General features: G+C 36.9%; 1 protein-coding gene across 2 annotated transcripts in view; it reads right to left on the bottom strand.

Moving 5' to 3' along the window:
• PRPS1L1 (phosphoribosyl pyrophosphate synthetase 1 like 1) overlaps positions 1-14,105 on the bottom strand; it is a 31,025-nt gene extending 16,920 nt beyond the window's left edge. The window contains exon 1 of one of the 2 annotated variants that reach the window (XR_009260425.1): positions 13,488-14,105. The gene's annotated coding sequence lies outside the window, so the exon portion shown is untranslated. The remainder of the gene's footprint in view (positions 1-13,487) is intronic. The other variant, XM_058724896.1, reaches the window with a different exon arrangement.
• Positions 14,106-25,533: the final 11,428 nt, after the last annotated feature.

The following is a 25,533-nucleotide window of genomic DNA, read 5'->3' as shown; positions in this document are numbered from 1 at the left end:
ACTTGGCAAAATTCCTCTGGTCCTATCATTGTGGTCAATCATTTAATTTGTTAAATAAAACTTATTTTTTCATAGACGTGCCTAAGAAAAGCAAAACTTCATTCCTATGAAATATACTCCTTTGAGGACTGAGTAGAAGACTCTTCCTGAGGAATTAATATGATGATTCACCTGAAAGTCCCATAACATGATGCTTCATAATATTACTGCAATGGGAATGAGATAATCCTCCTGATCTTACTTTTTAAGTGCTGAGCAATTTCAGGCATGCTCACTTAACCTCGTAAGTCCATGGTTGTCTTATGTGTAAAATTTAGAAGCTGTATTATTTGATAGTGATGGTTTCTCTCACTCTAATATTATCTGATTTGGGATATTACAAAATAGCAACAAAGATGTATTTATATATGGAAACTGTATATATAATGAGAACTGCAGTTCTCACCCACCAGTTCATCGTTTTAGTTCCAACAGTTTCTTCCTTATTCCGAGCTCATCTGTCAAAACGAAGAAGTAGGATTCTGTGATTTCCAACTTTTTATGATTCTATTAATCTTTCCTCCATTATCAGCCATTTGCCAAAAATGCAACAGCCCCAGTGGACATCTTTTCCTCGGTTTGAGTTCCAACAACTTCTGGGAAATTATTTTATCTTGTTATCATTTAATATTTTCTTTACCTGATTATAGCGTTTCTCCAGTATTGATTCCTGAATATATATTTGATTATCAGACAATGCAAATCTTTTTCTAGTTCATATGCATACACATACCTATAAAAGTTGCATTAGTGGATAGAAGATTTCCCCCACAAAATATTTTTAAACTTCTGACACCTGGTACCATTTACTTGTTTTAGAACAAAATATGACAGTGTCCTATTTAACACAGAATTATTTATACTATAGTATAGTGCTTCTCAAACTAACTGTGGAGTTCATATATATATATATATATATATATATATATATATATATATATATATACACACAATCCATTGTAGATCAATTCTTTTGTAAAATACAATAAAAATGAATTACTAGAAAAAAGATATTTAAAAAAACGTAATAATATAATTTTTAAAATTATTTGTTGCAAGAGACATAAACTTATTCTATCAAACTACTGCAAAATTATTTCTTTCACATTTTTATTCTCAATGTCTTTATGTCTCACAAGCCAATAGCAAAGAGTTCATAGAATTTTATAATCTGTGGATAATTGTGTTGCCCTGGGCCTAAAAAAGAAGTTTGACTTTTTATCATTTTTGTAAGTTTGAAATTCTTTTTTTTAAGGTTTATTTATTTTCAGAGAGAGAGAGAGAGAGCGTGCACACGTGGGAGCGAGTATGAACAGTGGAGGGGCAGAGAGAGAGAGGAAGAGAGAGAATCCCAAGCAGGCTCTGCACTGTCAGAGTAGAGCCCAGTGTGGGGCTTGATCACATGAACCTCAAGGTCATGACCTGAGCAGAAACCAAGAGTCAGACGCTTAATCCACTGAGCCACCCAGGTGCCCCATGAATATGAAGTTCTTTAGGAAAAATAAGTATATTACAACATCTACAATGCTGTAAATTTTTTAAACTTGTTTTTAATGTTTATGTAATTTTGAAAGAGAGAGACAGAGTGCAAATGGGGGAGGGGCAGAGAGTGAGGAGGACACAGAATCTGATGCAGGCTTCAGGCTCTGAGCTGTCAACACAGAGGCCAATGAGGGGCTGAACTCACGATTCACAAGATCATGACCTGAGCCGAAGTTAGACGCTTAACAGACTACGCCACCCACCACCCAGGCACCCCTGCAATCTTATAGTGAAAACATTCACCTCTTCATTTGCAGGAAATATTTTCCTTATAATTTTGATTAAGAATGAAATGTAAGGTGTAGATTTTGAACGTTAATCCCTTGCTTCTCTCTTCCTTATTCTCCTTTCTTAACGTGTAATATGGCTTTAAAAGGCCAGGTTGGCTAGATCAGACAATCTCCACATTCAGTGACTGGATCCTTCAGGTTCTTTCTATGGTTAAAATGTAAGTAGATATTAAGCCTCGCCTGTGTTTAACTTTAGTAGAAGCAAGTTGTTCAGATCCGTTCCTGACAATGGCTTTTAATGACCAGGAGAAGGACAAAGCCTGGGGAGAACCAAGTGACTCAGGCATGGAGAGGAGATACTACCAAAGGGACCATGTCTGTTTAGGCCACATGCCTAATAAACCAGCACCAGAGATTTACCCATGATTTTAATGCCAGAGCCATTGTCTGAGTGGAAAACAATCCAAAATATTGATGATGAAGGAAATTCGTGTAAGATGATGCATTTCACTTCCTGTAAGAAAGAATATTTCTCAAAATCGTAATTCTACTGGAAATTTCAAATACATATACAGTATGTATCTTTGAAAGATAGTTGCTAGGTGAGTAGATTTTCCAGTCCCCAATGAAGGATTCATTTCACAATCAGCTTAAGCCTGTATTTTTGAAACTTGAAACCTTACTCATCTGGCAGAGAAAAGGATCATAACTACTGAGAGGAAATACAAAGATGTTTCAGAGCATCCAGATTTTACTTCTAAATCTTATCCTTCACGGACATTAAAAACAAAAAATCTTATTTATCTGCCAGGGAATTTTCTGCATTACTGCACAACCAAGTTAATTATTATAATGCAAAATCTCCCTTTATAAGGACCCTTGAGAAATATTTCTCTCTGGCAATGTATTAAGAATACTGTGCTTCCCTTGAGCTACTCATTTGTTTTTATTTTTCTTCTTAGCTCTGTACTTATTAGATAATTAAATAATTTAATTAAATTTCATGGGCCTCACTTTTTCTCCTTTCAAAGATGGGGATGAAAACACTTATAGGGTTGTGCTATAGATTAAATGAATTAATATGAATTAAATAAATTAATATATCATAAGTGTTTAGAACAGTGCTTGGACCATAAGTACTTACTAAGTATAAGCTATTGTTGCTTTGTTATCATTCAATTGGTTGATGATTTTTATTAACTATTCATGTTTTTCTTTTGTGCTTTTTCTTCTAGGAACATTAGGGTCAAATTTGCTTTTTCTAGTAGCTGTTCACTATCCTTTTAGTCCCCTTATTTTCAATTCTTCATCAGTTTATTCTTTTATTTACTTATTGTTTCATTTTCATTTATTTGAGGGAGAGAGAAAGAGAGCAGGGGAGAGAGGGAATTTTAAGAAGGATTCATGCTCTGCGTAGATCCTGATGTGGGACTCCATCCCACGACCCTGGGATCATGACCTGAGCTTAAATCAAGAGTCTGCCACCCAGGCACCTCTTTATCAGTTTGTTCTTTATTCTGGTACTTTGCATGCACATCTGCAGGCTGGGCTGAAATCTTTGTTTTTGGAACAAAGCGGTGTATCAATCAGTTCATCCATCAGTCTCCTAAAAACTGAATGATGAGTCCACCTAAGGACAAGCATTATCTCAAGAACATTTAGAAACTCAGACTGGCTTAAATGTGGCATTGAAAGGGAGATGGAATTATTATATTTGACTTAGAAAATCACTCCAGCCTTGTCTCCGAGGTCAGTCCTGTTACAGCAAGGGGGTGTATTGGGATGAAGAACAGTCAACCTCAGTATCAATTACAATAGAGTATCCTCTTCCTTAGGTCTTTATCCTCAGTGCCTTACACAGTTTCTGGCACATTACAATACTCAATAAATGAACAAATCATTTTTGCTTGGGTACCGCATTTTCCATTTGGCAACTTGAGCAAAGGAAACTCAGTTATAACCACACAATTCCTATAAATTAAATATTTTCTGGAAACAAGACCTTTCCATCAAGCAAAACTCTAGGATGCTTTTTATGATTTATTCCCTGCCTAATTCACTTTGTATCACTCTTACACATACACTCTGTGCTCTAACATTATCAGATCCCAGAAGGTCTCTGAAACCAACGTGGTTTTTCATTCAGACTTATGTTTGAACATGATATGCTAAACTCTTTTATCTAGTAAAGCACTTATATTTTAAATCTGGACTTAGATCTCTGTTTCTCCGTGGGGAGATTTTTTGGCTAATTCACTCTATTAGGCAGAACCAGACATGCCAATATTTATGGCCCTCCATGCTGGGTGTATGTCCTCATCGTAATCCTCTAAATATTGTATTTTCCTAACTTGCTGCCCAGACAATGTGTGAGGGAGAAAGAGCACAGGTTTGCAATCAGGCAAAACTAGGTTGGGTTCTTTTTAGCTGTGTAACTAAGCCCTGCTATTTAATTTTGCTGAGAGTCAGTCTACTTGTTTTGAAATGAGGATAGTAAAATCTACCTCATGAGGTTGTTGTGAAGATTAAATTAGGTAATATATGTAAAGGTCAGCACATAATTGGTTCTCAGTAGATAAATAATAGAGTAGGTACTCAATAACTAAAATGTATTTAGCATTATTGGAGGATTCTTGAAAAAGTGAAGATAGTGTAATAGATTTATGATGATAGGCTAAAAATCAATATGAACTTCTATTTGAGGCATTGGAGTTCTTAGAATTAAGTTTCTTTTAGGGTTATAAATATGAAAAGGGTGAACCATGATTTCAGCTTCCTCCTAAAGAGTACCTAGCATAGATCATGTGTTAATAGATACTCACTAAAGATTTTGATGAATGGCCAGCAAGAAATTTGCCTCCTTTCCTCACATCTCCTCAAAGTTCTATCACAGAGTCAAATTTAAGAATGATAAGCATGGTATTAGAGCAGTGGTGCCCCCAAACCTCACCATCAGCATTGGTTTCCAGATGAGGCTATTCTTGAAAGACTTAATTTAAGCTTTTCCACTTAGCATTTAATGTGACTTATTTTGTACAATGACAAAGCTGCAGGTGTTAACAAATCTAAGAGTTTAAAAATGTGCTTGTGGTATATTTAAAGTGACCAAAATAACTTTTTTTAAGATTCAAAAATAAACTGTTGACATAAATCACAGAAATACCACTGCTTAAAAAATAAGATTTGTCGCATCTTGTCTTTTTCACTCAGAATTAAAGGTTCTCTGTAATCTAGCCCTAGTTTACCTTCCTGACACCACCAGCACCCACCCCCTTCCCAGACCCTCTACAGTCCAGTCTTAAGATGAAATTTTTCCATGTCTGCCTTTAAGTCCTCCTTAGCCTCTGCTGTGTTTTAATATAGAGACATGACTTTTCCATTTTTTTAATTCCAATTTGAGCTGAAGCTCAGGGCCTGGTAGGTGCTGGAAGCTCAGGACACATTTGATTAGTGGTGGGTGACCCAAAGAGAGGGGTAAGCTAGGATATGGAGTAATAAGACATATACAGTCCTTCCTGAAATGGACTGAGGAACAATGACTGGAGTTGTTAGAGTTGATGGCTGGTCTCCCCAGGCTGGTAATAAAACCCATGCTCAGTCTTCCCTGGCAGTATCCTTGATGGAGAAATGCATCCTGAGTGGCAGGGGAGCTGAGGTTCACAGACTTGACCCAGACACAGTGGATAAAGGTCAAAAGGAAAAGGAAATTTTGAATGAATCACAAGGCATAACACATCCTTCAGCCCAGATCTTCTCTCTTCAACTCCTTCCTTTCTCAGGATTTGTGGCAGAGCCCAGAGAGAGTTCTCTTTAGTGAAAAGACACAGAATTGAAAGCCACCAAGTGAGTGGTGAGCAATTAGTCCCTTTAGTCAGCAAGGCAGAAGGGCAGCACAGTTGGAAAGCTGAATGGGAAGAAGAGGGTGCCTAAAAAAAGTATTGGCATCCTTGTCTCCCTGATTCCCCACACTTCCAAACCACTAAGCCTAAAGAAATTTCTAGAATCTTGGCTCTTTCTTAGATAAACAAGGGAACAGCATTTAAAATACCTTGTAACTCCTTATAAGAGATGATTTCTCTGTAGGGTCCCTCAGATGGAAGAAACCAAATGTGACATTTCACAATATGGGAAGGGGGAGGCTCCTCGCTAATTGAGAAAACATTTCTATTCACAGTCTTTAGATTGAGATTTAGACTATGCTATTCCCAAATTAACATCTGTTCTTGGTAAAGATAGCATGGCTAAATTCCATTATTTAAAGATATGGCATGCCTCCATTTTACCATGGCCAGTCTATGGAGAGAGAAATACAATCAGGAACTTTCACAACCTTATGATTACACCAACTATTCTTTTTATATAAAGTAACTTATTCTTACATTGCCTCTAGAGGAAATCTGAAAACTTGAGCATTAGTCTTAAAATATTGAGTCACCAATAAAAGTTTAAGAGACTGAGAAACCAACATTTATTAAGTTTGCATCCCTCACCTACAATACTCACTTTCCCCACCAGCTTCCTCCAGAATTGGGCTCAAGATAAATACTATGACCATTGTGAATCACAAGAAGACTATTTTTTTTTGCATGTCTAAGTAATAAGGTGTTAATTTTCAATCGAGTTATGCATACATGATGACTATATGAAATCTTTTCCCTGGTTTTAGTCAAATATTGTCCATCTTTTAAAGCTTAATTTAAGTCCTACACGTTTGCTCTCCCCACACTCCCTCACCCATTTATTAAATTTTCTTAAGTCACATTAGTGTCCTCTTTTTCAACCTCTGAATTTAAAGCATTGTTATCTCTATTTTATATTTAACTGCTTGACAATGGCTCAAGGACACATTACGTGATTGCTTAGTCTTCCGTTAAAAACTTTTTCACCTCAGCCACTGGTTTGTTCAGACTTGATTGAGGTAGCCATACTTAGCCCCCGAAGCTAGAAATTTGGGAGGTCTAGTCTATGAAGTTTCTAGATCATTTTTTAAAGGAATAAATGAACATTTGGCAGGAAGTGCCTTTCATAAACACCATACTGAGCACGTTCCAGTGGAAAAATTTCAATGGTGAACATTAGTTACTAGGTTTTTTTGCATGGAATTCTACACTTTCTATGAATCTTTATGTTTCTCTATTTCTTGTTTTTTAATGAATAAATATTCATTGTTGAAATTTTTGAAAAGTGTGAAGAAGTATAAATGAATACAAAAAATGTCACTTAAAATCCTAGTGCTCGTTTTGGCATATTTCTTGCATTTTTTTGTGACAAATTTCATGCTTTATGTACAGTTTCATATCCTGCTTTTGCATTTGATATGACATGGGGATTTCACTTAGTCATTCAAAACACCTAGCAAACATAATTTTTAAAGCAAATTCTCTTTCGTATTCTCATTATATGAATAATTCATGTTAGTTATAGAAATTTAAGTGTATATATTAACAGTAATTCCACCACACAAATAAATGCAATAAAATTTAGTGTGTATTCTTCCACATTTTTGCCTATGTTTTTAAACACAAATTTGTATGCATATACACTATAAATAGGCAACCCTGGGATCACATTTTGTATTTGGTTTGGCAACCTGTATTTACCACTTAATACATTTTGGGTATCTATCTATTATTTACTCTGTTAAATAGCTGCATAGTAGTATATTATGAAAACAGATGTGCAATGACATTTCCTCACTGCCCACTCCCCTCTCCCAATGATAGTTTCTTAGCTTTTAAAACTAAGAATAATTCTAAACTAAATACAATGCTGTGATGAACATCTTTACCTCTAAATGGCATCCGTACATAAAATTATTTCCTTAGAATAAAGTTTCACTCTTGGAACTGTTGGTTAAAGCACATGAAAAAGCTCAGTATGCTTGTTAAATATAAATTTTCTGTGGTTTTAATTTAAAAATTCCTTTGCTATTCCTTACTTCATGTAAAATTCTTGCATCTACCTACCCTTTACTTTTTAATACACTGTAGGCTAAAAGTCGTTTACATTTAAATTTGCATTACTGTTGGGTTGCCTGGGTGGCTCAGTTGGTAAAGCATCCAACTTCAGCTCAGGTCATGATCTCACTGTGGTTTCGAGCCCCACATCAGGCTCTGTGCTGAAAGCTCAAAAATAAATAAACATTAAAAATTAAAAAAAAAAGAAATTTGCATTACTGTCATCATCAATGAAGATATTGGACATGGTTTTATAAAATTTAGTTTGAATTCAAGAAAGCCAACTAGATAGATGGCTGGTATGAAATTTACTCATAGATTGATTTGATGGTGGTTTCTGGCTCTATCTTTTGTCCTTTGTCAACCGCTTGGGGAGAGTTTATGATACTAAACACAATTTAGTGTACCCAGAAATATGAGATTGGAGCTGCATTAACTGCTTTAATTCCATAATAATACCTACTAAGAGATGAGATTTTTATTTAGGTTAAGTGTTCAAGTCTGAATGAAGTCTCTTGCAATCTTCAATGAAATGTGTGCATTCAGAGCTAAAATTTCATGAGAACTTTGTTCAAGGAATTACTTTTCACCTCAGTTCAATGTTAATTTACTTTACTTGTAAGCAAGCAGAATGTCGCAATACTATTTCTATCCTAAGAACATATGCATGTTGTTCCATTAGTAGTAATATTTTCATCAGAACATTGTTGAACAGTAGCAAGTGATAACATTTGTAGGCAGTAATCAGAGACTTGACAGCTTTCCTCACCATTAACATTCTTCCTTCTAGGAGGCGAGAGATGTAAATTGAATAGAACACTTCAGAAAATGATTATTAGCTGATGTTAACACAGATACCAAGTTGAAGTTGGATTACTTCTTTAAGAAGACAAAGTGATCTTTCAGAGTTGTTGTATGTTAATGACTCTGTTTTATCGATGACAGTCATAATGAAGTGGGGAGTGAAGTATAATCATACAAAATCTCTTTTGCACAGAAAAAGTGAGAGTTACCACGTATGAGTTTCTTCAACTTCTTGCTATGCACCTAAAATTTACCAGCATCTATCCCATTTCTTTCTTCCCTCATTAGCTGTGAAAGAATAGGTGCCTCTCCTTCTGTCTAAAACCAAACTCTCTCATCTCCTTTAGGAAACTTGTGCAACTGTCAGAACTTCCTCTTTCTCTTCTGCTCTTAATACTAGACTTTTGAAACCCTTGAAAGATGTTGTTTCCACTCCTTCTCCTTTTATTTAGTTAAAAAAAAAATTAATGTTTATCTGTTTTTGAGAGAGAGAGAGAGAGAGAGAGAGAGAGAGAGAATATAATGAGCAGGGGCAGGCAGAGAAAGAGGGAGACACAGAATCCGAAGCAGGCTCCAGGCTTTGAGCTGTCAGCACAGAGCTCGACTCGGGGCTCGAACTCAGGAACCAGGAGGTCATGACCTGAGTCAGATGCTTAACTGATTGAGCCACACAGGCACCCCTTACTTTACTTTTTTAAAGCTTACTTTTACTTTTGTGTCCAGCTCCAAATGCCTCTCTCAACCAGGGTTACATTAGAAAATTAAGCCCTACAGAATAGGATTTGAGGGACTTTTTTTCTTTTTCCCAATTTCCCATTAATAGTGGAGCGATAGTCCCTTCATGAAGCATACTAGAGAAGATAATTACTAACACACGATGGATGCTTTAGGGCACTAAGGTTTAAATATTTATTCTAGTAGGGGCAGCTGGGTGGCTCAGTAGGTTAAACATCTGGCTTGGGTCATGATCTTGCAGTCCCTGAGTAAAAGCCCTGCATTGGGCTCTGTGCTGATAGCTCAGAGCCTGGAGCCTGCTTCAGATTCTGCATCTCCTTCTCTGCCCCCTCCCCACTCACACTCTACCTCTGTCTTTCAAAAGTAAATAAACATTAAAAGAATTTTTTTTTAATATTCTAGTGGAGTCCTGGTTGAGGATGTCTTCCTCCATGTTTATTTAACCCTACACAGAGTCAGCGATTTTACCCTTTCTAGCTAATTCTTTGGGTATATACCTACATGTCACTGAAAAACAGGCTTGTTACTGCTTCATTTTTCAGTTTTGGGTATTATATATTGTCTTTTCACATTTGAAAATGAAAACTGTGGCATGTATAAAAATGGTCTCCCAAAGATACCATACCCTAAATCTTTGAAACCTACAAATATTACCTTATTTGAAAAGGGGTCTGTGCATAAGAGATTAAGTTAAGGATTTTGAGATGTGTGTGGAGGTTATTTTGGATTTTCTGGGTGGGTCCTAAATGCCATCACAAGTGTCCTTATAAAAGGAAGGCAGAGGAGGATTACCCACACAGAATTGGAGGTCCTTTGACCATGGAGACACAGATTGCAGTGATGTGCAAACTGACTTCAGACCTTTGCCCTCTAGAATTGTTGGCCTCTCCATACTCACATCCTACTGTTCTCCATACACTTTTATGCCTTTTGAGACGGCTCTGTATGGAGTACATCTATGGGTTACAACCTTAACCTCTTGCTTCCTGTTGGGTTTAGCCAATGGGAATCTCATCAGGGGTCAGAGGAGAGTGAGTTTGGTGTACTTATGTCTCTGGCTCCCACCTTGGAATATCATCCTGATGATATTGTTTTGCATTCAAAGAATACAGTTCCTTTCAAGATGGCCCTCTCTACTGGATTCTCCTGGATTCCAGTTACTGCATTCTTACCTTGATAGAAGCTTCAAGGTAGTAACAGGCCAACTGTTATTACTCCTGGGAAGTTGGATGATTCTACCCATATAAATCTTGCCTTTATTAAGCCTTACTTAAATTATCTAATTTGGGAGTACTACCTGTTTTCTGTTGGGACCATAACTAAGCCATAGCCAGAGATAAATACTTAGATAAATACAGAGTATGCCACTGTTTCCTGCTAGAACATACTGATACAATAGGCAACAAATATTGAATGAATGAATCAATGAATGAAATTTCCATTATCATTGTACTGTAATGACTTTGTTGCTCTTCTATCATCTCGCCAAGACTGAAAACCAGTAAAAGGCAAAGAGTAATTACAGCCCTAGAGTTTAGTATAGTATTTAGCACATAATACACCCTTGACAAGAAGTTACTGAATACTGAAATAATTTGATTTAGAGTCTGAATCTGATTCCCCTATTTACTAGCCATCTGACCATGGCTTAGTCCTTAGGTTCCCTAAGACATAGTTTTAAAAAGTATTAATATCTACTTTACGTGGTATTTATATTTATCCCTTTGTTGATTGTTATAAAGATCAAATGAAATAACATGTGTAAACAGTTATTGCAAATTATAGAGTTGCTTTTTACATACAAGAATTCACTTCAAAGAGCATGATATATACACACTACTGATGTTCTAAAGGCAATAGCTGTTGATCAATGAATACCTTAAATTTCTTCTTTGTATGTTGTTTAATAGCATTTTTTTTTTTTTTTTTTGGTCAGAAGATAAAGTAATCTGGACCATTTTCTTTTCTTTTCATAAAGGCAAGAACTTAGTTCTAACCTGAGAGTGTAAGGCTACTCTAGTGCCTATGGCTTGATTTTTATATCAGGGAATAAATGTCTAAAGCTGTGACTCTGTTGATGAAGGTATACTTTATTTCCTTTATCCCAACACTCTAAGAATCTAAGACAAATGTGGACATATATAGGTAGGAACCTATATAAAAATCTATACAATACTAGATTGTTGAATATCAGTGTTATTTGGGGGAATCATCAATCATTGGGTTGTCCTATCCAAGCAGTGAATACAGCCTCAAATATCTTTAATAGAATTTAGCTATATTATTCTGATATTTTTGATTTACTTATCTCAATGTTGATTATTCATCCTGCATTTAACAGACTGAGGCTAGCCTTCCTTCATGAGCCTTTGCTACATTGCTGGTTTACCTTGAAAGGTAGGCATGTGACAGGGCAGTAATCTTCACTAAGTACAGGAAGAAACTAAATATAAAGATAATGACTGAATTTCAGCCACAATAACAATAGCAGTAATAATTAATGCTAGCACTTATGGAGCACTTACTTTATGCCAGTACCATACCAAGCACTTTATAGGCAATAACTCATTTCATGTTTGCAACAAAGTATAAATTATATACAACTATTATGCCTTCATTTTATAGATGAGGAAACTGAGGCACAGGGAGGTTGTGATATGCTTGTTGAGCTAGTAAAGGGTAAAGCCAGAATTTGAAGTCGGGGTGTCTGGCTATAGAGCTCTAGATTTCCTACGCTATGTTGCCACACAAAAATGAGAAATGGGGGGCACCTGGGTGGCTCAGTTGGTCAAATGTCCGACTTCGGCTCAGATCATAATCTCATGGTTCATGAGTTTGAGTCTCGTGTTGGGCTTTGTGCTTGCAGCTCAGAGCCTGGATTCTGTTTCGAATTCTGTGTCTCCCTCTCTGCCCCTCCCTCGCTTGTGCTATGTCTCTCTATCTCTCTCAAAAATCAATTTAAAAAAAAAAGAGAGAGAGAGAAATGGAAGGTCTAGGACCAAAACATTTTTTGGGTAATAGGCCTTAACTACATGCCATGTCCAAATCCATCTACTAACTGAGGATACAAAATATCTAAATTTTATGGTCCTTATATTTGGGAAATTTTCCAGATCAGTAATAAATATACAAAATATCTTTATTTGGTGGATGAACTGAAAAAGATAGAACCAGTTTATGAAGGGCTTTGGTTGTCCAGCTGAGCAATCTGTTGTGACATAGTTGGTTTTAGTTACCTTAAAAATAATGTTTATGTTTTTATTTCTCCTTTATTCCTTCCATCCTTCCTTCTGTCCATTTCTCCTTCCATCTATCTGTCCTTCCTTCCTTCTCCCCCCACTCACCTATATAGCATTTGTGTGTATTTCTATGTAAGTTCAGTTGTATGTTTTAAAATTTATTTAAGTATAGGGAAACCACTCTAATTTATATTTAATGTGAAAAATCCTCAGCTAAAAAAAGATTTACAAATAATTACAGTTTTTTACTTCTTTTAAGGAAGCTACCATAGCTAGGTCTGAAAGAAACGTTGGCTTAGATGTCCTTTGCTGACTTGCTTTTAGTAAATAGATCAAAATTATTTCTGAATGACATAACAACAAGCTGTGTGTAAATGAGTATTTTTAAATGCTTAAAGGTACTTGAAAATAGTGGCCTGAAACAGTTAAAATAGTTTTCATGAAATTTTGTGGAAAATTCATTTATTTAATAAAGATTCTCTTTGGAGGTAGTACAAAAACTACCCTGGCCTCCTTCTGAATAGTCACAAATTCAGCTTTAGTAGTGTGTGAATTAAAGAGGTATAATTGCTTTTCCAATGCTCTTCAGTCCAATTGGAAAAATTAAAAAGACTAAGGATAGTGTTGTCTGATTCTTTTTTTTCTTCTTTTTTTTTTAAGTTTATTTATTTGAGACAGAGAGTGTGCGTGCACAAGTAAGGAAGGGACAGAGAGAGAAAAGGACAGAGAGAATCCCAAGTAGGCTCCATGCTATCAGCACAGAGCCTGACGCTGGGTTCGATCCCATGAAGTGTGAGATCATGACCTGAGCTGAAACCAAGAGTCGGATGCTCTCCAAGATGCTCAATCAAGTCGGATGCTCAACCAAGAGTCGGTTGACTGAGCCACCCAGGTGCCTCTTAAACACATCACAATATCTGATATGAAAAGCGGGCACTTACTTTGTGTTGCTGATTGATGGGAATGGAAGGACAGATGTGCTCCAGGAGTGCATTTACCAATGTCAGTGGTCCCTTTCAGGTGATGGAGTCACAGCAAATGGAAGCCATTTTTTACAAAAGAAGAGAAAGAAAAACAAAAATTTGGTTCGTAAGTCATTTTTTTTCTGGTTGTTTTAGAATTTCCATTTTTAGATGAATTTCTCACTTGTGTGAATTTATGAAAGGCAAATTACGACTTCCAGTGTTTTTCTCTCAAGCTACCCACTCGGTTTTCCATTCTACCTTCCCCAAATGATTCCATTCTGTTAGAAATGTTACATGAAACTCTGTTTACACGAGGAGTGAACTGGAAGGAATGGATTGGGATTTGGGGTTTGGACCACAACTATCTTTTATATTGCCTCCTGCATATACTCATAGCAAGATAATGTTCAGCAGGTTTTTGCTTGGAGTAAAAACATACTAGATGACATCGCCTAATGAAACTCTACTATTTGCACAGGTATTTAGTACTGAGACTTGATGAAATCCTCAAGATAAAGATCAAGATGAAGACATGCACCTTCTCAAATACTCATAGTGTAAAATTAACTTATGAAATTCATTCAGTCAATTTTATCACCTGCTTGCTACGTGCCAAGTACTGTTCCAGACGGTTAGCAATATAACACTGAATAGGATAAGAATCTCTAGCCTTGTGGAGTTTGCTTTAAATGGAAATGGAGGAAGATATATAGTACTCAAATAAATAAGTAAAAAATATAGTATATCATATGGAGATAGGTACCATAGAAATAAGGAAGGAAGGGAAATAAGGAATGAAAGAATGTGAGGGCTGTCGAATTTAAGGAGGTGCTTTGTGAGTAAATACTAAAGTATTAAAGGGGGTGTATTCTGTGTATATTAGGGAGAAAAACATTGCTGCAAAGGGAACAGCAAATGCAAAGAGTGTGGGCAGTGGTGTGCCTGGCATGGGATACCAGCTAGGGACAACAGGGATACCCGTGGAAAATGAGAGGCAGAGTTACAGGACATCAGGTCAGAAGGCAGTAGAAAATTAGATCATCTAGGGATCTTGTAGGCCATTGCCAAGACTTTGACTTCTATTTGTGTTGGTTTCCACCCTGAGAATAAGCTGTAGAGGAACAAGGTGGAAGCAGGAAGACTAGTTAAGAGGCTACTAAACTGATCCAGGTGAGAGGTAATGATGGTTTGGGAGCAATGGTGGAGATGGAGAGACACAGTCAGACTCTGAATATATTTTGAAGGCAAAGCTACCAGGATTTGCTAATGAATTGGGTATAGTTTATGAGAGAAAGAGAGAAATTAAACGTGAATCCAAATTTTGGGCCTGAGTAGTTGAAAGTTTGGAGTTGTTATTAACTGAGGAGAGAAAAACTCTAAGGGGTACTCGATTGCAGAGAGAAGATCAGACACCTGGTTTGGGACATCTAAGCAAATTTGTTGAGTAGCAGCCACAAAGCCTGGAATGAGGGGAGAGATCTGGCTAGGGGATACATTTGGAAGCACTCCATACATAGATGATATTTAAAGAGATTTGCTCATGAGATCAAATTTCCAATTCCAAGGTTGTTGTCTTTTTAGACAGTGATGGTGCAAACAGAATGATTTTACGTGTTTTGACATGCCTAAAGTTTGTCTGATGATAATACCGAACACGAGTCTTTTTCTACTTTTGCTCTGAACTTCACCATCATGTTCACTGTGAAGGCATCTGTTGCCAGATGGGGCTGGCCCCTAAGTGATCAGTCTAGGCCTTAAAGGCTCAAGGCTGCTCAGAGACAGTACTCACACTTTGTTGTAGTTGAAAATAAAATAAAACACAGCAGGAAACATCCAATTCCACAATGTCTTGGTGAATAATGAAAAATTTATTGCAGATTTTGTGGTTTGATAGAGAAGAAGGTTCACACAGGCATACCACATAGCTAAAATGTAATAAAAATCCCCTCACTTCTTTGCAACCCTTCTCCCCTACTCTCTCCCCCCGCGACCCCCCTGCCCCGGCAAAGTTAATCTTAGTCTACCAGCTATCGTGCCTTCATTCTCCTCCTTCACCCCTTCCACTACCTCTCAGAACTCTCCTTACTACCCAAACACACTTTTTCGGTGTGTTTACCCTCCATCCTCTGCAAAACAAAACCTCTCCCTGCATGTAACCAAGTCTACTCTTCTCACAAAGCAGTTTAGCAACCTTCTACTGAAACTCATGTTCTATTTCAACATTTTTCAGTCTTCTCTACTATGGTGGATACTATACTGTGCTGTCCAAATCCCCCGTTCAGAACTGAAGGGCTTATTTCCTCAGCTGATGGAAAGAGTTATCCTTTGTTGAAGAGAGCGTCCTTGCCCAAATGCATGCCTTTGAACTAAGGACAAAAAAGGCTCAGCCACCTCACCCTGGCTCAAGATGACTAGAAAGGGCCATTCCAGCTTCAGAGCTCATTGTGGCTCATTCAAGGCTGTGTGTGGTTGCAGTACATACAGCCCAGCTTCTCCCTCTGCCCAATCCTGCTGACTTCTTTCTCCACAAAAGGTTGGTCCCAAGAGTTCTGCTTAGTAAGCTCTCTGCACACTATCCTCTTTCTCAGAGTCTGCTTTCTGGGGAAACCAGCTGCAATACTCCCTCACCGTCACCGCCTTCCAGAATATTTGAGATTGAGTTTTTCTCACAGTTGTTCTGAGCGCCTGCCCTCAGCTGCTTTTTCTCGCCATGTGTTCCTGTTGATCACCACAAACTTTGTGGCTGGCTCTTTCCCTGGAACTGTGATGCTGTTCTGTTCCAACAGGTGCCCTTCTAGAGGACTTTCTGTGCAACAGGCAGCATTTCCTTCACTGTCCTATGTGTCTATTCCCTACAAATCATGCACACCAGGCTACAAGGATATACCAGAATTACTAAAGCATTGCAGGCAACTGAAAGCTGTCACAACTAAGTATGACTGACATAGTGCGAAGAGAGCAGCACTCAAACCTGCTATTGGGGGTCCCTCATGGACGCACCCTAGGTATTTATTATGTTATTTATTTTGAAATCCTTGTCTCACTCCCCATCTCCCTACACCCCCCACTCCCCCACCCCTCACGCAATGCAATAAGCACATCCTTTTTCAAACATCCACAGTATACTCTTCCTTCTGTTTTAGAGAAATCTTACCCTCAACCTACAGGAGTTCTAGTATCATTTTCCTCAGTCCATTCCAGGGAGTATTAATCCAATTGCTAAAGTCTGGGCATCAACTGGACAGTGGGCACTGGCAGTTCAGGTGTCTACTGTGAAGTCTACTTATCAATGTAATGTGACAGATATGTCTCCTCAGTTTCCCCAGGCATCCAGTGGTTCACAATTAAATTATCTCCTAAGGGCAAACTCTTTCTGAAAACTTTTCAGAGCCAGTATTACTAACTCTGTATTTCCAATACTGTATCTACTAGCCAGTTCCATGATTAGGGGTATGGGTTATTTCCAATTCTTGAGTCATGAGTTGACTTATTTTTATTTTAAGGTTTCTCTTAGCTTCTTAACCATTTATAATTCATCCATCTTGTTTTGCAACCTCTCCAATTGTGCTGTTGTTGTCTTCCTTCTTATTCTTTCTGTTTTTATGGATTTATTCTTCAAAACAATCATTATTGTCATTTTAATGGGGTTTTAGGAGAACCCAAGACAAATGCCTGTTCAGTCCACTGTATTTAACTCAAAATTCCAAACAGAGTGTTCTAAAACAGTTAAGCGTTTTCTTCACAGGCCCTAAGTTTAAATAAAACTGTAGAAAAGTCATTATTTGAAATACAGGAATTAGTCACCAAAAGAATTTGTTGTAGCATAAATATTTGGCTACTATTGAGGTTAAGTCATATTGAAATAGGAGGAAAGAGGATTCCTTAATAATTCCAAATGAAATATATTAAAATAACATTTCAATATAAGGATTTGTGAATATGTCCTATTAGTTCTTCTGAAATTCCCCAGTCCTTTCTGGGGAAATCTTCATCCTTTCAAAATTTCTAAGTGAGAAAAGCAAGGAGGTAGAAATATTTTCCCCAGTAAGCTTTTTCTTAACATTAATTTATGTCTTTTGTGTCCTATTTTCTTTGTCAGACTACAAAGTAACATATTTTAAAAATCATGGATCCATTTCATATTTAAAGATGATAAAATATGCTTTTCTTACTAGTAAGCCAAAGAGTTAGGAAAAATAGCACTTTGTTCTTTAGTGTTAAATGGACAAATTTGAGTAATGCACAAGGCAGTAGGGAGAAATGATACATATTTAAGAAATACTGTAGTCTCCCTTATCTGCAGAGTATACATTCTAAGTTCCTCAGTGGATGCCCGAAGCCATGGATAGTACTGAGCTCTATAGATACTATTTTTTTCCCATATGTACATACCTATGATAAAGTTTAATTTGTACGTTAGGCATGATAAGAGATTAGCAATACTAACTATTAATAAAATAGAACACTTCTAACACTATACTGTAATAAAAGCTATGTGACTACGACCTCATCCTTCTCCTTGTGAGGGTGTGAGATGAAATGCCTACGTGATGAGATGAAATGAAGTGACTGATGATGTAGGCATAATGACAGTGGTGATACATCCGAAGGAGGGTCATCTGTTTCTGAACCCGAGGCTGACTGCAGGTAACAGAAACCATGGAAAGCTGAACCACAGATAAGGGGAGGACTACTGTATATTACAAATCTAAAAAGCTTTTTTAAAGCACTGAAGCCTGCAACTGCTATGAGATGAGTAATACCATGTAAAATATAGTTGCTGAGTTCTATTTTTCCAGGGTTTTCAACCAATACTAGGAAAGTTTTGTTAAAGAAAAAAAAGATCAAAGTCTCTTTTTGAAGAGAAAAAAGAGGTTATTGATGGGGTAGGGGATATTACAGTACTCTGGATTCATTAGAGAAAGTCCATTTCTTTAAGGTATAAAGATAAAAGCATCCAGAAGGGGTATAATGCTGACATTATCTTTAGAAAATACAAATAGGGGCACCTTGTTGGATCTGTTGGTTGAGCACCCAACTCTTGGTTTTGGCTTAGGTCATGATCTCACTGTGCTGGGCTCTGTGCTGACAGCGTGGAGCCTGCTTGGGATTCTCTCTCTCTCTCTCTCTCTCTCTCTCTCTTTCTCTCTCTCTCTCCCTCTCTCTTTCTCTCTCAATAAATAAACATTAAAAAGCACATAAAAATACAAATAATATCAAGCCTGGAAGAATAGTAAGGAAATATGTGGTTTTATTTTTTTATATATTTTTTTTCAACATTTTTTAAAATTTATTTTTGGGACAGAGAATGAACGGGGGAGGGGCAGAGAGAGAGGGAGACACAGAATCGGAAACAGGCTCCAGGCTCCGAGCCATCAGCCCAGAGCCTGACGCGGGGCTCGAACTCACGGACCGCGAGATCGTGACCTGGCTGAAGTCGGACGCTTAACCGACTGCGCCACCCAGGCGCCCCGGAAATATGTGGTTTTAAATCAACAGAAATAGTTTAAACTTTTCGTTACTGCATTAGGGGACTAATGCACATTCATTGAGTCAGCTGTATTTTGCTGATGATTTTGCAATCTTTAAAGATGATTTTTATTGATTTGACTTTTTTTCCCCAACAAACTTCCTTGTTTCCATTGTTTGGTAGTTTTAATATGAACCATCACACTAATGAAATAACCAAATGGAAGATGAACCACAGTTTTCTCTTTTCTTTACATACAGTGGTTAGCCTCAAATCTGAAGCTTCTTATTCTTCCAGTTCTCTTAACACCTCATTATAGTGTTAGACTATCTATTCTAAGTTTGCCTGCTGTGAGTACTGAACACCTTCATTTGAAGACTAACAGGAATATTACTTTCTTTAATTGTGGCCCCTAAAAACACACTAGAATGCTTTTCTGAGACAACTACTTCAAAAACAGGTTCCTTTTTGGCTCCTAATTCACATACTTTATATGATCCATTTCAATGCAACTTGCTACATGTTATGTCAATACTATAATTATTGTGTTAGATATATCTATTGAAGACATACATGTGCATCTTAAGCTGAAACACACACACACATACATACATGTGCACACACATACACACAAATAGTAACCCTTCCCTGCATGGTGAAGCTAAAGCTTGGAGGAATATACACGTGCCCTACATACCTTGAATTACATTGGATAGGAAAATCCCAGATTCTCAGAAAACATTGGAACTCTAGACTTTGGTGAGCTCCCGTTGTGCCTTAAAAGAATTCTTCAGTCTTAGTCTTGTGATGATGATGGAACTATATGGTAGCTGCAATCAGAGCATTTTGTGGCTGCCTGACTTAAAACCTTATTCTTAGGATAGGTGGTTTTTAGCCTATATTGTAATCTAAACAGAAAAGCAGATGGCACAATCAAAGGGGTAAGGAGGGTTTAAGTCACTCCGTATACAGGTGTAGACAGTTTGGAGGAGTCATCAAGTAACAGAGAAGTATTTGGAATGCAGCAATGGTAGCAAGTTCTTAATGTCCCTCAGCTTGAGGTGTTGAGGGGTGAGTGCCTCTGAGCAGACCCTTGTGAGAGGTATATTTGCAGGAGCTTCAGGCTGAGGAAGAATGTAGTCATTGCCAAACAATGGCCCAGCAGGCAGAGCTGGAGCGATGGGGCTAAATACCCAGTGTAACTTCTTTATCCATGCCTTCCACCGGCAAAATCCAACCAGGAGCCCAAAGGCAAGGAAACCCTGGTGGTATGGTCTGCAGAGGACTGTCTTCTGGGCAGAGAGCCAGACATAGAAGAGATGAGATCTGGAGGGAATGGGTGAATATTCCCTATAAAATGAATATGGGATCCGATTACTTTGAATCTGAAATCGGGTTGAAATTAAACTGAAAATGTGACTCTGTAAAACTCAGCTACTGGTTACCGATTACACAAAGGCACAAATTATAAAGAGCAAAGTGTAAATGGATAGTTAAGATTGGAACCCCAAATGATTTGACACATTTAATAATGTGCTCAGTCAATATCGTGTTTATTTATTTATCCATTCAGTCATCTATGTCTATTCAAGGTAAGTGGTTTACCATAGAATGTGGCTTATATTCAAAGCCTAATTTAATTCTTAATTAAAAAAAAAAAACAAACTTTCCCCCTTTTTAGTGTATCAGAGAGCCAAAATTAGAAGCCAGGAATAATAGGAATGAAATAAATATACAACATTTTATATGATAAGTTTTCATGATAATTAAGTTCAACATGCATATGCAAGTACATGTGGACAATTTTTTTTTAATTTTTAAAATGTTTACTTATTTTGGGGGGGAAGAGCCAGAGAGAGAGGGAGAGACAGAATCCCAAGCACGGAGCCTGATGCAGGACTTGATCTTATGGCCTCAGACGAAATCAAGAGTTGGACACTTAACCGACTGAACCACTCAGGTGACCTAGGTTGTGGATAATTTTATGTTCAAGAGCTAGAGAAAGAAAACAGAGAAGAAAGTGGGCCTGTTAAAGCAAGAGAGACAGGAATGAGTCAAGTTAGGTTAGTTAGTAGAGAAAGAATGGTACTAATAAACTGGAAAGGTAGGTAACTAACAGCATTACATACTCATTTGTCCACCCACATTTAGTGTCCGGAAACATTTCTATAGTAACAGCAGTGAGCTTCTTTCCCCCCCAGTGAGAAAATTAATGGAAATTTATTTGCACTAGAATATAATGAATATCAGATTTTTTTCTTATTTTGATGGATGTGGGACATAGTGAAAGAATTGATGGGGATATAATGAATATCAGATTTTTTTCTTATTTTGATGGATGTGGGACATAGTGAAAGAATTGATGGGGTGAAAAAAAAAGGGTGAAAGTTGTGTGTTTTGAAAATAGGAGTATTCATTCTGCGTACCTCATGTGATTGTGTAAATTTGGGCTCTAATACTATACACTCATGCCTATTCCTTTTAACTCATTCCAGAGTGATACACATAGGACAAAGGAAGGGACTGCCTAAACACTACTTTAGGTAATTCACTAGTCTGAAAGGTCAGGGATCCATATCTTGGTGAATTTCTTAGGTTCCCTTGGTCTTAATCTTTGGTCTTTTTTGATAAATATAGTCTTTCTCACATTATCCTTCTTGGTCTTCTTGGCCTCAATCTCTAAGAATATCTCTTTCCATGGTGTTATGGATATTGCAAAGCTTTTGCAAGTAACCAAGTTTACTGAATATGTGTATTACCAGGACTTGCTGACTTAGCATTAAAATCTTATGAATTTCCTTTGTTTATCTCATATGTCTCAATATTGAATCTTTTGTCTTATGTATTCCATATTCCATAAACTCTGCAATTAGACTTTGTGTACTACTTCAGCATGCGGGTTAGGAGCTGAACCCTGGAGTTAGACTGTCTGTGTCTGAGTTTAGGATCCCATGTTTACTTGCTAGTTGTGGGATTTTAGCATTAATTAACTTTACTCTGTCTCAATTTCCTCTTCTTAAAGATGACAATTAGTACCCAAATTGTAGGGTTGTTACAAAATTGGAAAGGGGTAATCTATGTGCTAGCACTTAGCCTAGTGACTGGTGTATAGATGAGCCTAAATAAATAAATATTATTATTATTATTATTATTATTATTATTAAAATAATAAATATTATTATTTTAATTTTTGTTTTTAATGTTTATTTATTTTTGAGAGAGAGAGAGAGAGAGGGAGACAGAGGATGAACAGGGGAGGGACAGACAACGAGGGAGACACAGAATCTGAAGCAGCTCCAGGCTCTGCGCTGTCAGCACAGAGCCTGATGCGGAGCTCGAACTCACCAGCCGTGAGATCATGACCTGAGCCGAAGTTGGATGCTTAACCGACAGAGCCACCCAGGTGCCCCAGATATTATTATTATATTATTATCAATACTATTGAGGCTCCTCTCTGTAAGAGGATTTTACTTCACACAGCACTGAAGTTAGACTTGGCTAAGTGACTCGCTTTTGCTAATGAAACATGAGGGAAACTGATATATGCAACTTTCAAGGGGAAGTTTTTAGAGCAGTGCACGTGTCCACCATAGCTCTGCTCTTTCTGCCAAGAAAATGTGCTTTCAAGACAGCTGTGCTCTATGTGTTGAGGCCCTAGAATAGACACATTATGGCGGAGACTCATAGCTGAATGGCCAAGGATCAGTTTCATGAAAATGAAATAAACCTTTGAGATTTGGGGGATTGTTTGTGCATAATGTAAAAAAAGCCTATACGTTCCTCATGCCGTCAGAGTTCATTGTCATACTGTTACTTGTTGGTTGTCTTTATATCTGAGGTCTTTGTTTATGTTTCCTTTTATAGAGCAAAATATACCTTCTATGGCCTCATAGATCATTTGGCTGGGCAAAGACTTGACCTCTGAGCACTACCACTGTTAAGACAAGTCTATGTTATCTTCTGGTCTGTACTACCATTGTTGTTTATCTTGACACTTTTCTGAGTAACCTGGTAATTTATGAACACCTAGTTATAAAATATTAGTGTTTTTAAAGAATTTTCTGCCAATAAAAAATAATTTAAAAACTGTTTATTCCTATTCTTCTGCTTGGAGGATATAATGCTTATGTATTTCAAACATAGATCCAATTACCACAAATTATTAAAAGAAAAAAGACAATGGCAATAATGGGAGTTAATTTACTTAATGCTTTCTATGTGCTCCTGAATTGCATGAAAATAAAAATTACGTATTTAGAAGTCCCTAGAAGAGCTTATTATGTAATAAAATGCAGAGATTAAGCTTTTTAAACACTTCATAAATTTTAAGAAAAATTCCCCTACATGTTCCAATTTTATTTAATAGTACATGATTATAGCTTTCAATGACCAAAACTGTTTGTAAAACAAATAATTTTTTGTTAACAATCATTACCCAAATTAGTCTTTTTCTAAATTTGAATTTTCTTAAGGCTATTTTATGGATGTATCCTGTTTTCTTAGGCAGGCAGCCATAAGGAACTATAGAAAAGAAGGTGCTTCTTTACAGGAAATTACAATTGTCTTTAGAGAAGGAAGGGACATTCTAATGTTCTTAGTGCTCTGAAATAGCAACTGCAAAGTTAACAGCAAAAGATTTAGGATGAGAAACCAGAAAAGGAGGGTCATACTGTAAAACTGATTTTAAATACTGATCCAAGTAATATCAAATGCATTGGAAAACTTTTTACAACTTATGTTACAGTGTATGGAGTTTTGGCTTAGAGGAAGACAATAAGTTTGAAGACGATGGTAGATGTACTTTCCTTTTCTTTTTTCTTTTCTCTCTCTTTGTCTCTCTCTTTTTTAGTACTTACGCAGAAAAGGCAGAGTAGGCAGTGGTTAGTTATACTGGGAGGAGGACACTGATATAAAAGGTGTATCTTAGATCAGAGAGGGCTCTTAATCTGGACTAATTAAGACCTACTGTGGTCTTGGGCGAGTTTACTTAAAACTTCCGGATCTCAGTATCCTCATTTGCAATATTGAGTTGGATTAGATGTGACTGCTAAAATCAGGATAGTGAATATATGAAACGTCATGAAATTCTGTAACTAAGCACATTCTTTAAATTTTATTTATTTATTTATTTATTTATTTATTTATTTATTTTAAAGCTCTATGTCCAACGTGGGGCTTGAACTCATGACCCTGAGATCAAAAGCTACATTAAGCACATTCCTTTTAAAAATACTGAATAATGAAAATTTTCTAGTAAAGTCAATATCAATATTTTTGAAACTTAACTTTGGGGCTATGGTGGATATTATAGGTTGGTTCCTTCACCCATTCAAACTCTTTTTATTCTGTGTTTCTCTGGTATAGAGGCTGGAAAAATACATACTACAGAAATAAATAAATACAAAAGAAAACTTGCTATTCCAGCTTCTCTTGCAGACAGAGTTGATGATGCGATAAAGCTGTGTTGAGGGAGAACTAAGTAGAAGAGTGTTTAGGGCTGCTGGGAAGTCTCTGTTTTTCTTGATAAATGCATTACCCTTTTTATATTCCCCCTTTTGTTGCCTTCTGGAAAGTAGATTTGATGGCTGGTACTACAACAGACATTTTGTGGCAATAAGGGAAAAGGCCCTGACAAATCACAAAAACCTTGCCTCTCCATTCTTGAGCTACCAAACCAATAGCAGTAGGTTCCCATCTTCAGACTTCTTACAGTGTTAATAGATAAATAAATAAATAAATAGAAAGGAATCTAAAATAAATTATCAAGGTATCCTAAAATTTGTATAGGTTTATTCTCGTGGCAAACAACATTATGCACATGGGTGAACACCCTAAGTACAAAAGGCAACATGAACTTTATGCTTTCACATAAGGTAACATTATATTAGAGTTGAAATATAACTTAATGATTACTTCAAGCATACTGAAAATTAACCCACAAATAGCATTAATTTGTTCGTGTTCTTCCTCTAACTTAAATGGCACAAAACTTATATATGTTATGTTAAGAACTATTTTCTTTTTTTTTTTAATGTTTATTTTTTAGAGAGAGAGGGAGACAGGGCATGAGCGGGGTAGGGGCAGAAAGAGAGGGAGACACAGAATCCGAAGCAGGCTCCAGGCTCTGAGCACAGAGTCCAACATGGGGCTTGAACCCACAAACGGTGAGTTCATGACCTGAGCCAACATCGGATGCTTAACTGACTGAGCCACCCAGGTGCCCCAAAGAACTATTTTCTAATAAGGACTTTACCTAAAAATTTTATGTATAAATATATGCATATACCAAGAAACATACATCTAGATTTTGAAATCTTTTCTTTCAATGTAAGCTGATTGGCTATAGATTTGAGGTACCTTACTATGAAATACTTATAAAAATGGATATGGAAGCTCTTCTTTTAAAAGAAACTCACTGTGAAAGTATAAAAAGCAAAGATTTTTCTTTGATTGTTTCCTAATTCAAAAACTTGGTTTGACAGTCTGCTAATGTGCGCACGATAACAGTGCTTCACATTTGCATCTGACTAATTGCAGTTCAGAGTATTTCAT

Source organism: Neofelis nebulosa, chromosome 4, assembly GCF_028018385.1.
Source record: "Neofelis nebulosa isolate mNeoNeb1 chromosome 4, mNeoNeb1.pri, whole genome shotgun sequence".
Taxonomy (NCBI): Eukaryota; Metazoa; Chordata; class Mammalia; order Carnivora; family Felidae; genus Neofelis; species Neofelis nebulosa.
Note: the sequence above shows the minus strand (reverse complement) of the source record. Positions and strands in the feature narration are given on the sequence as shown.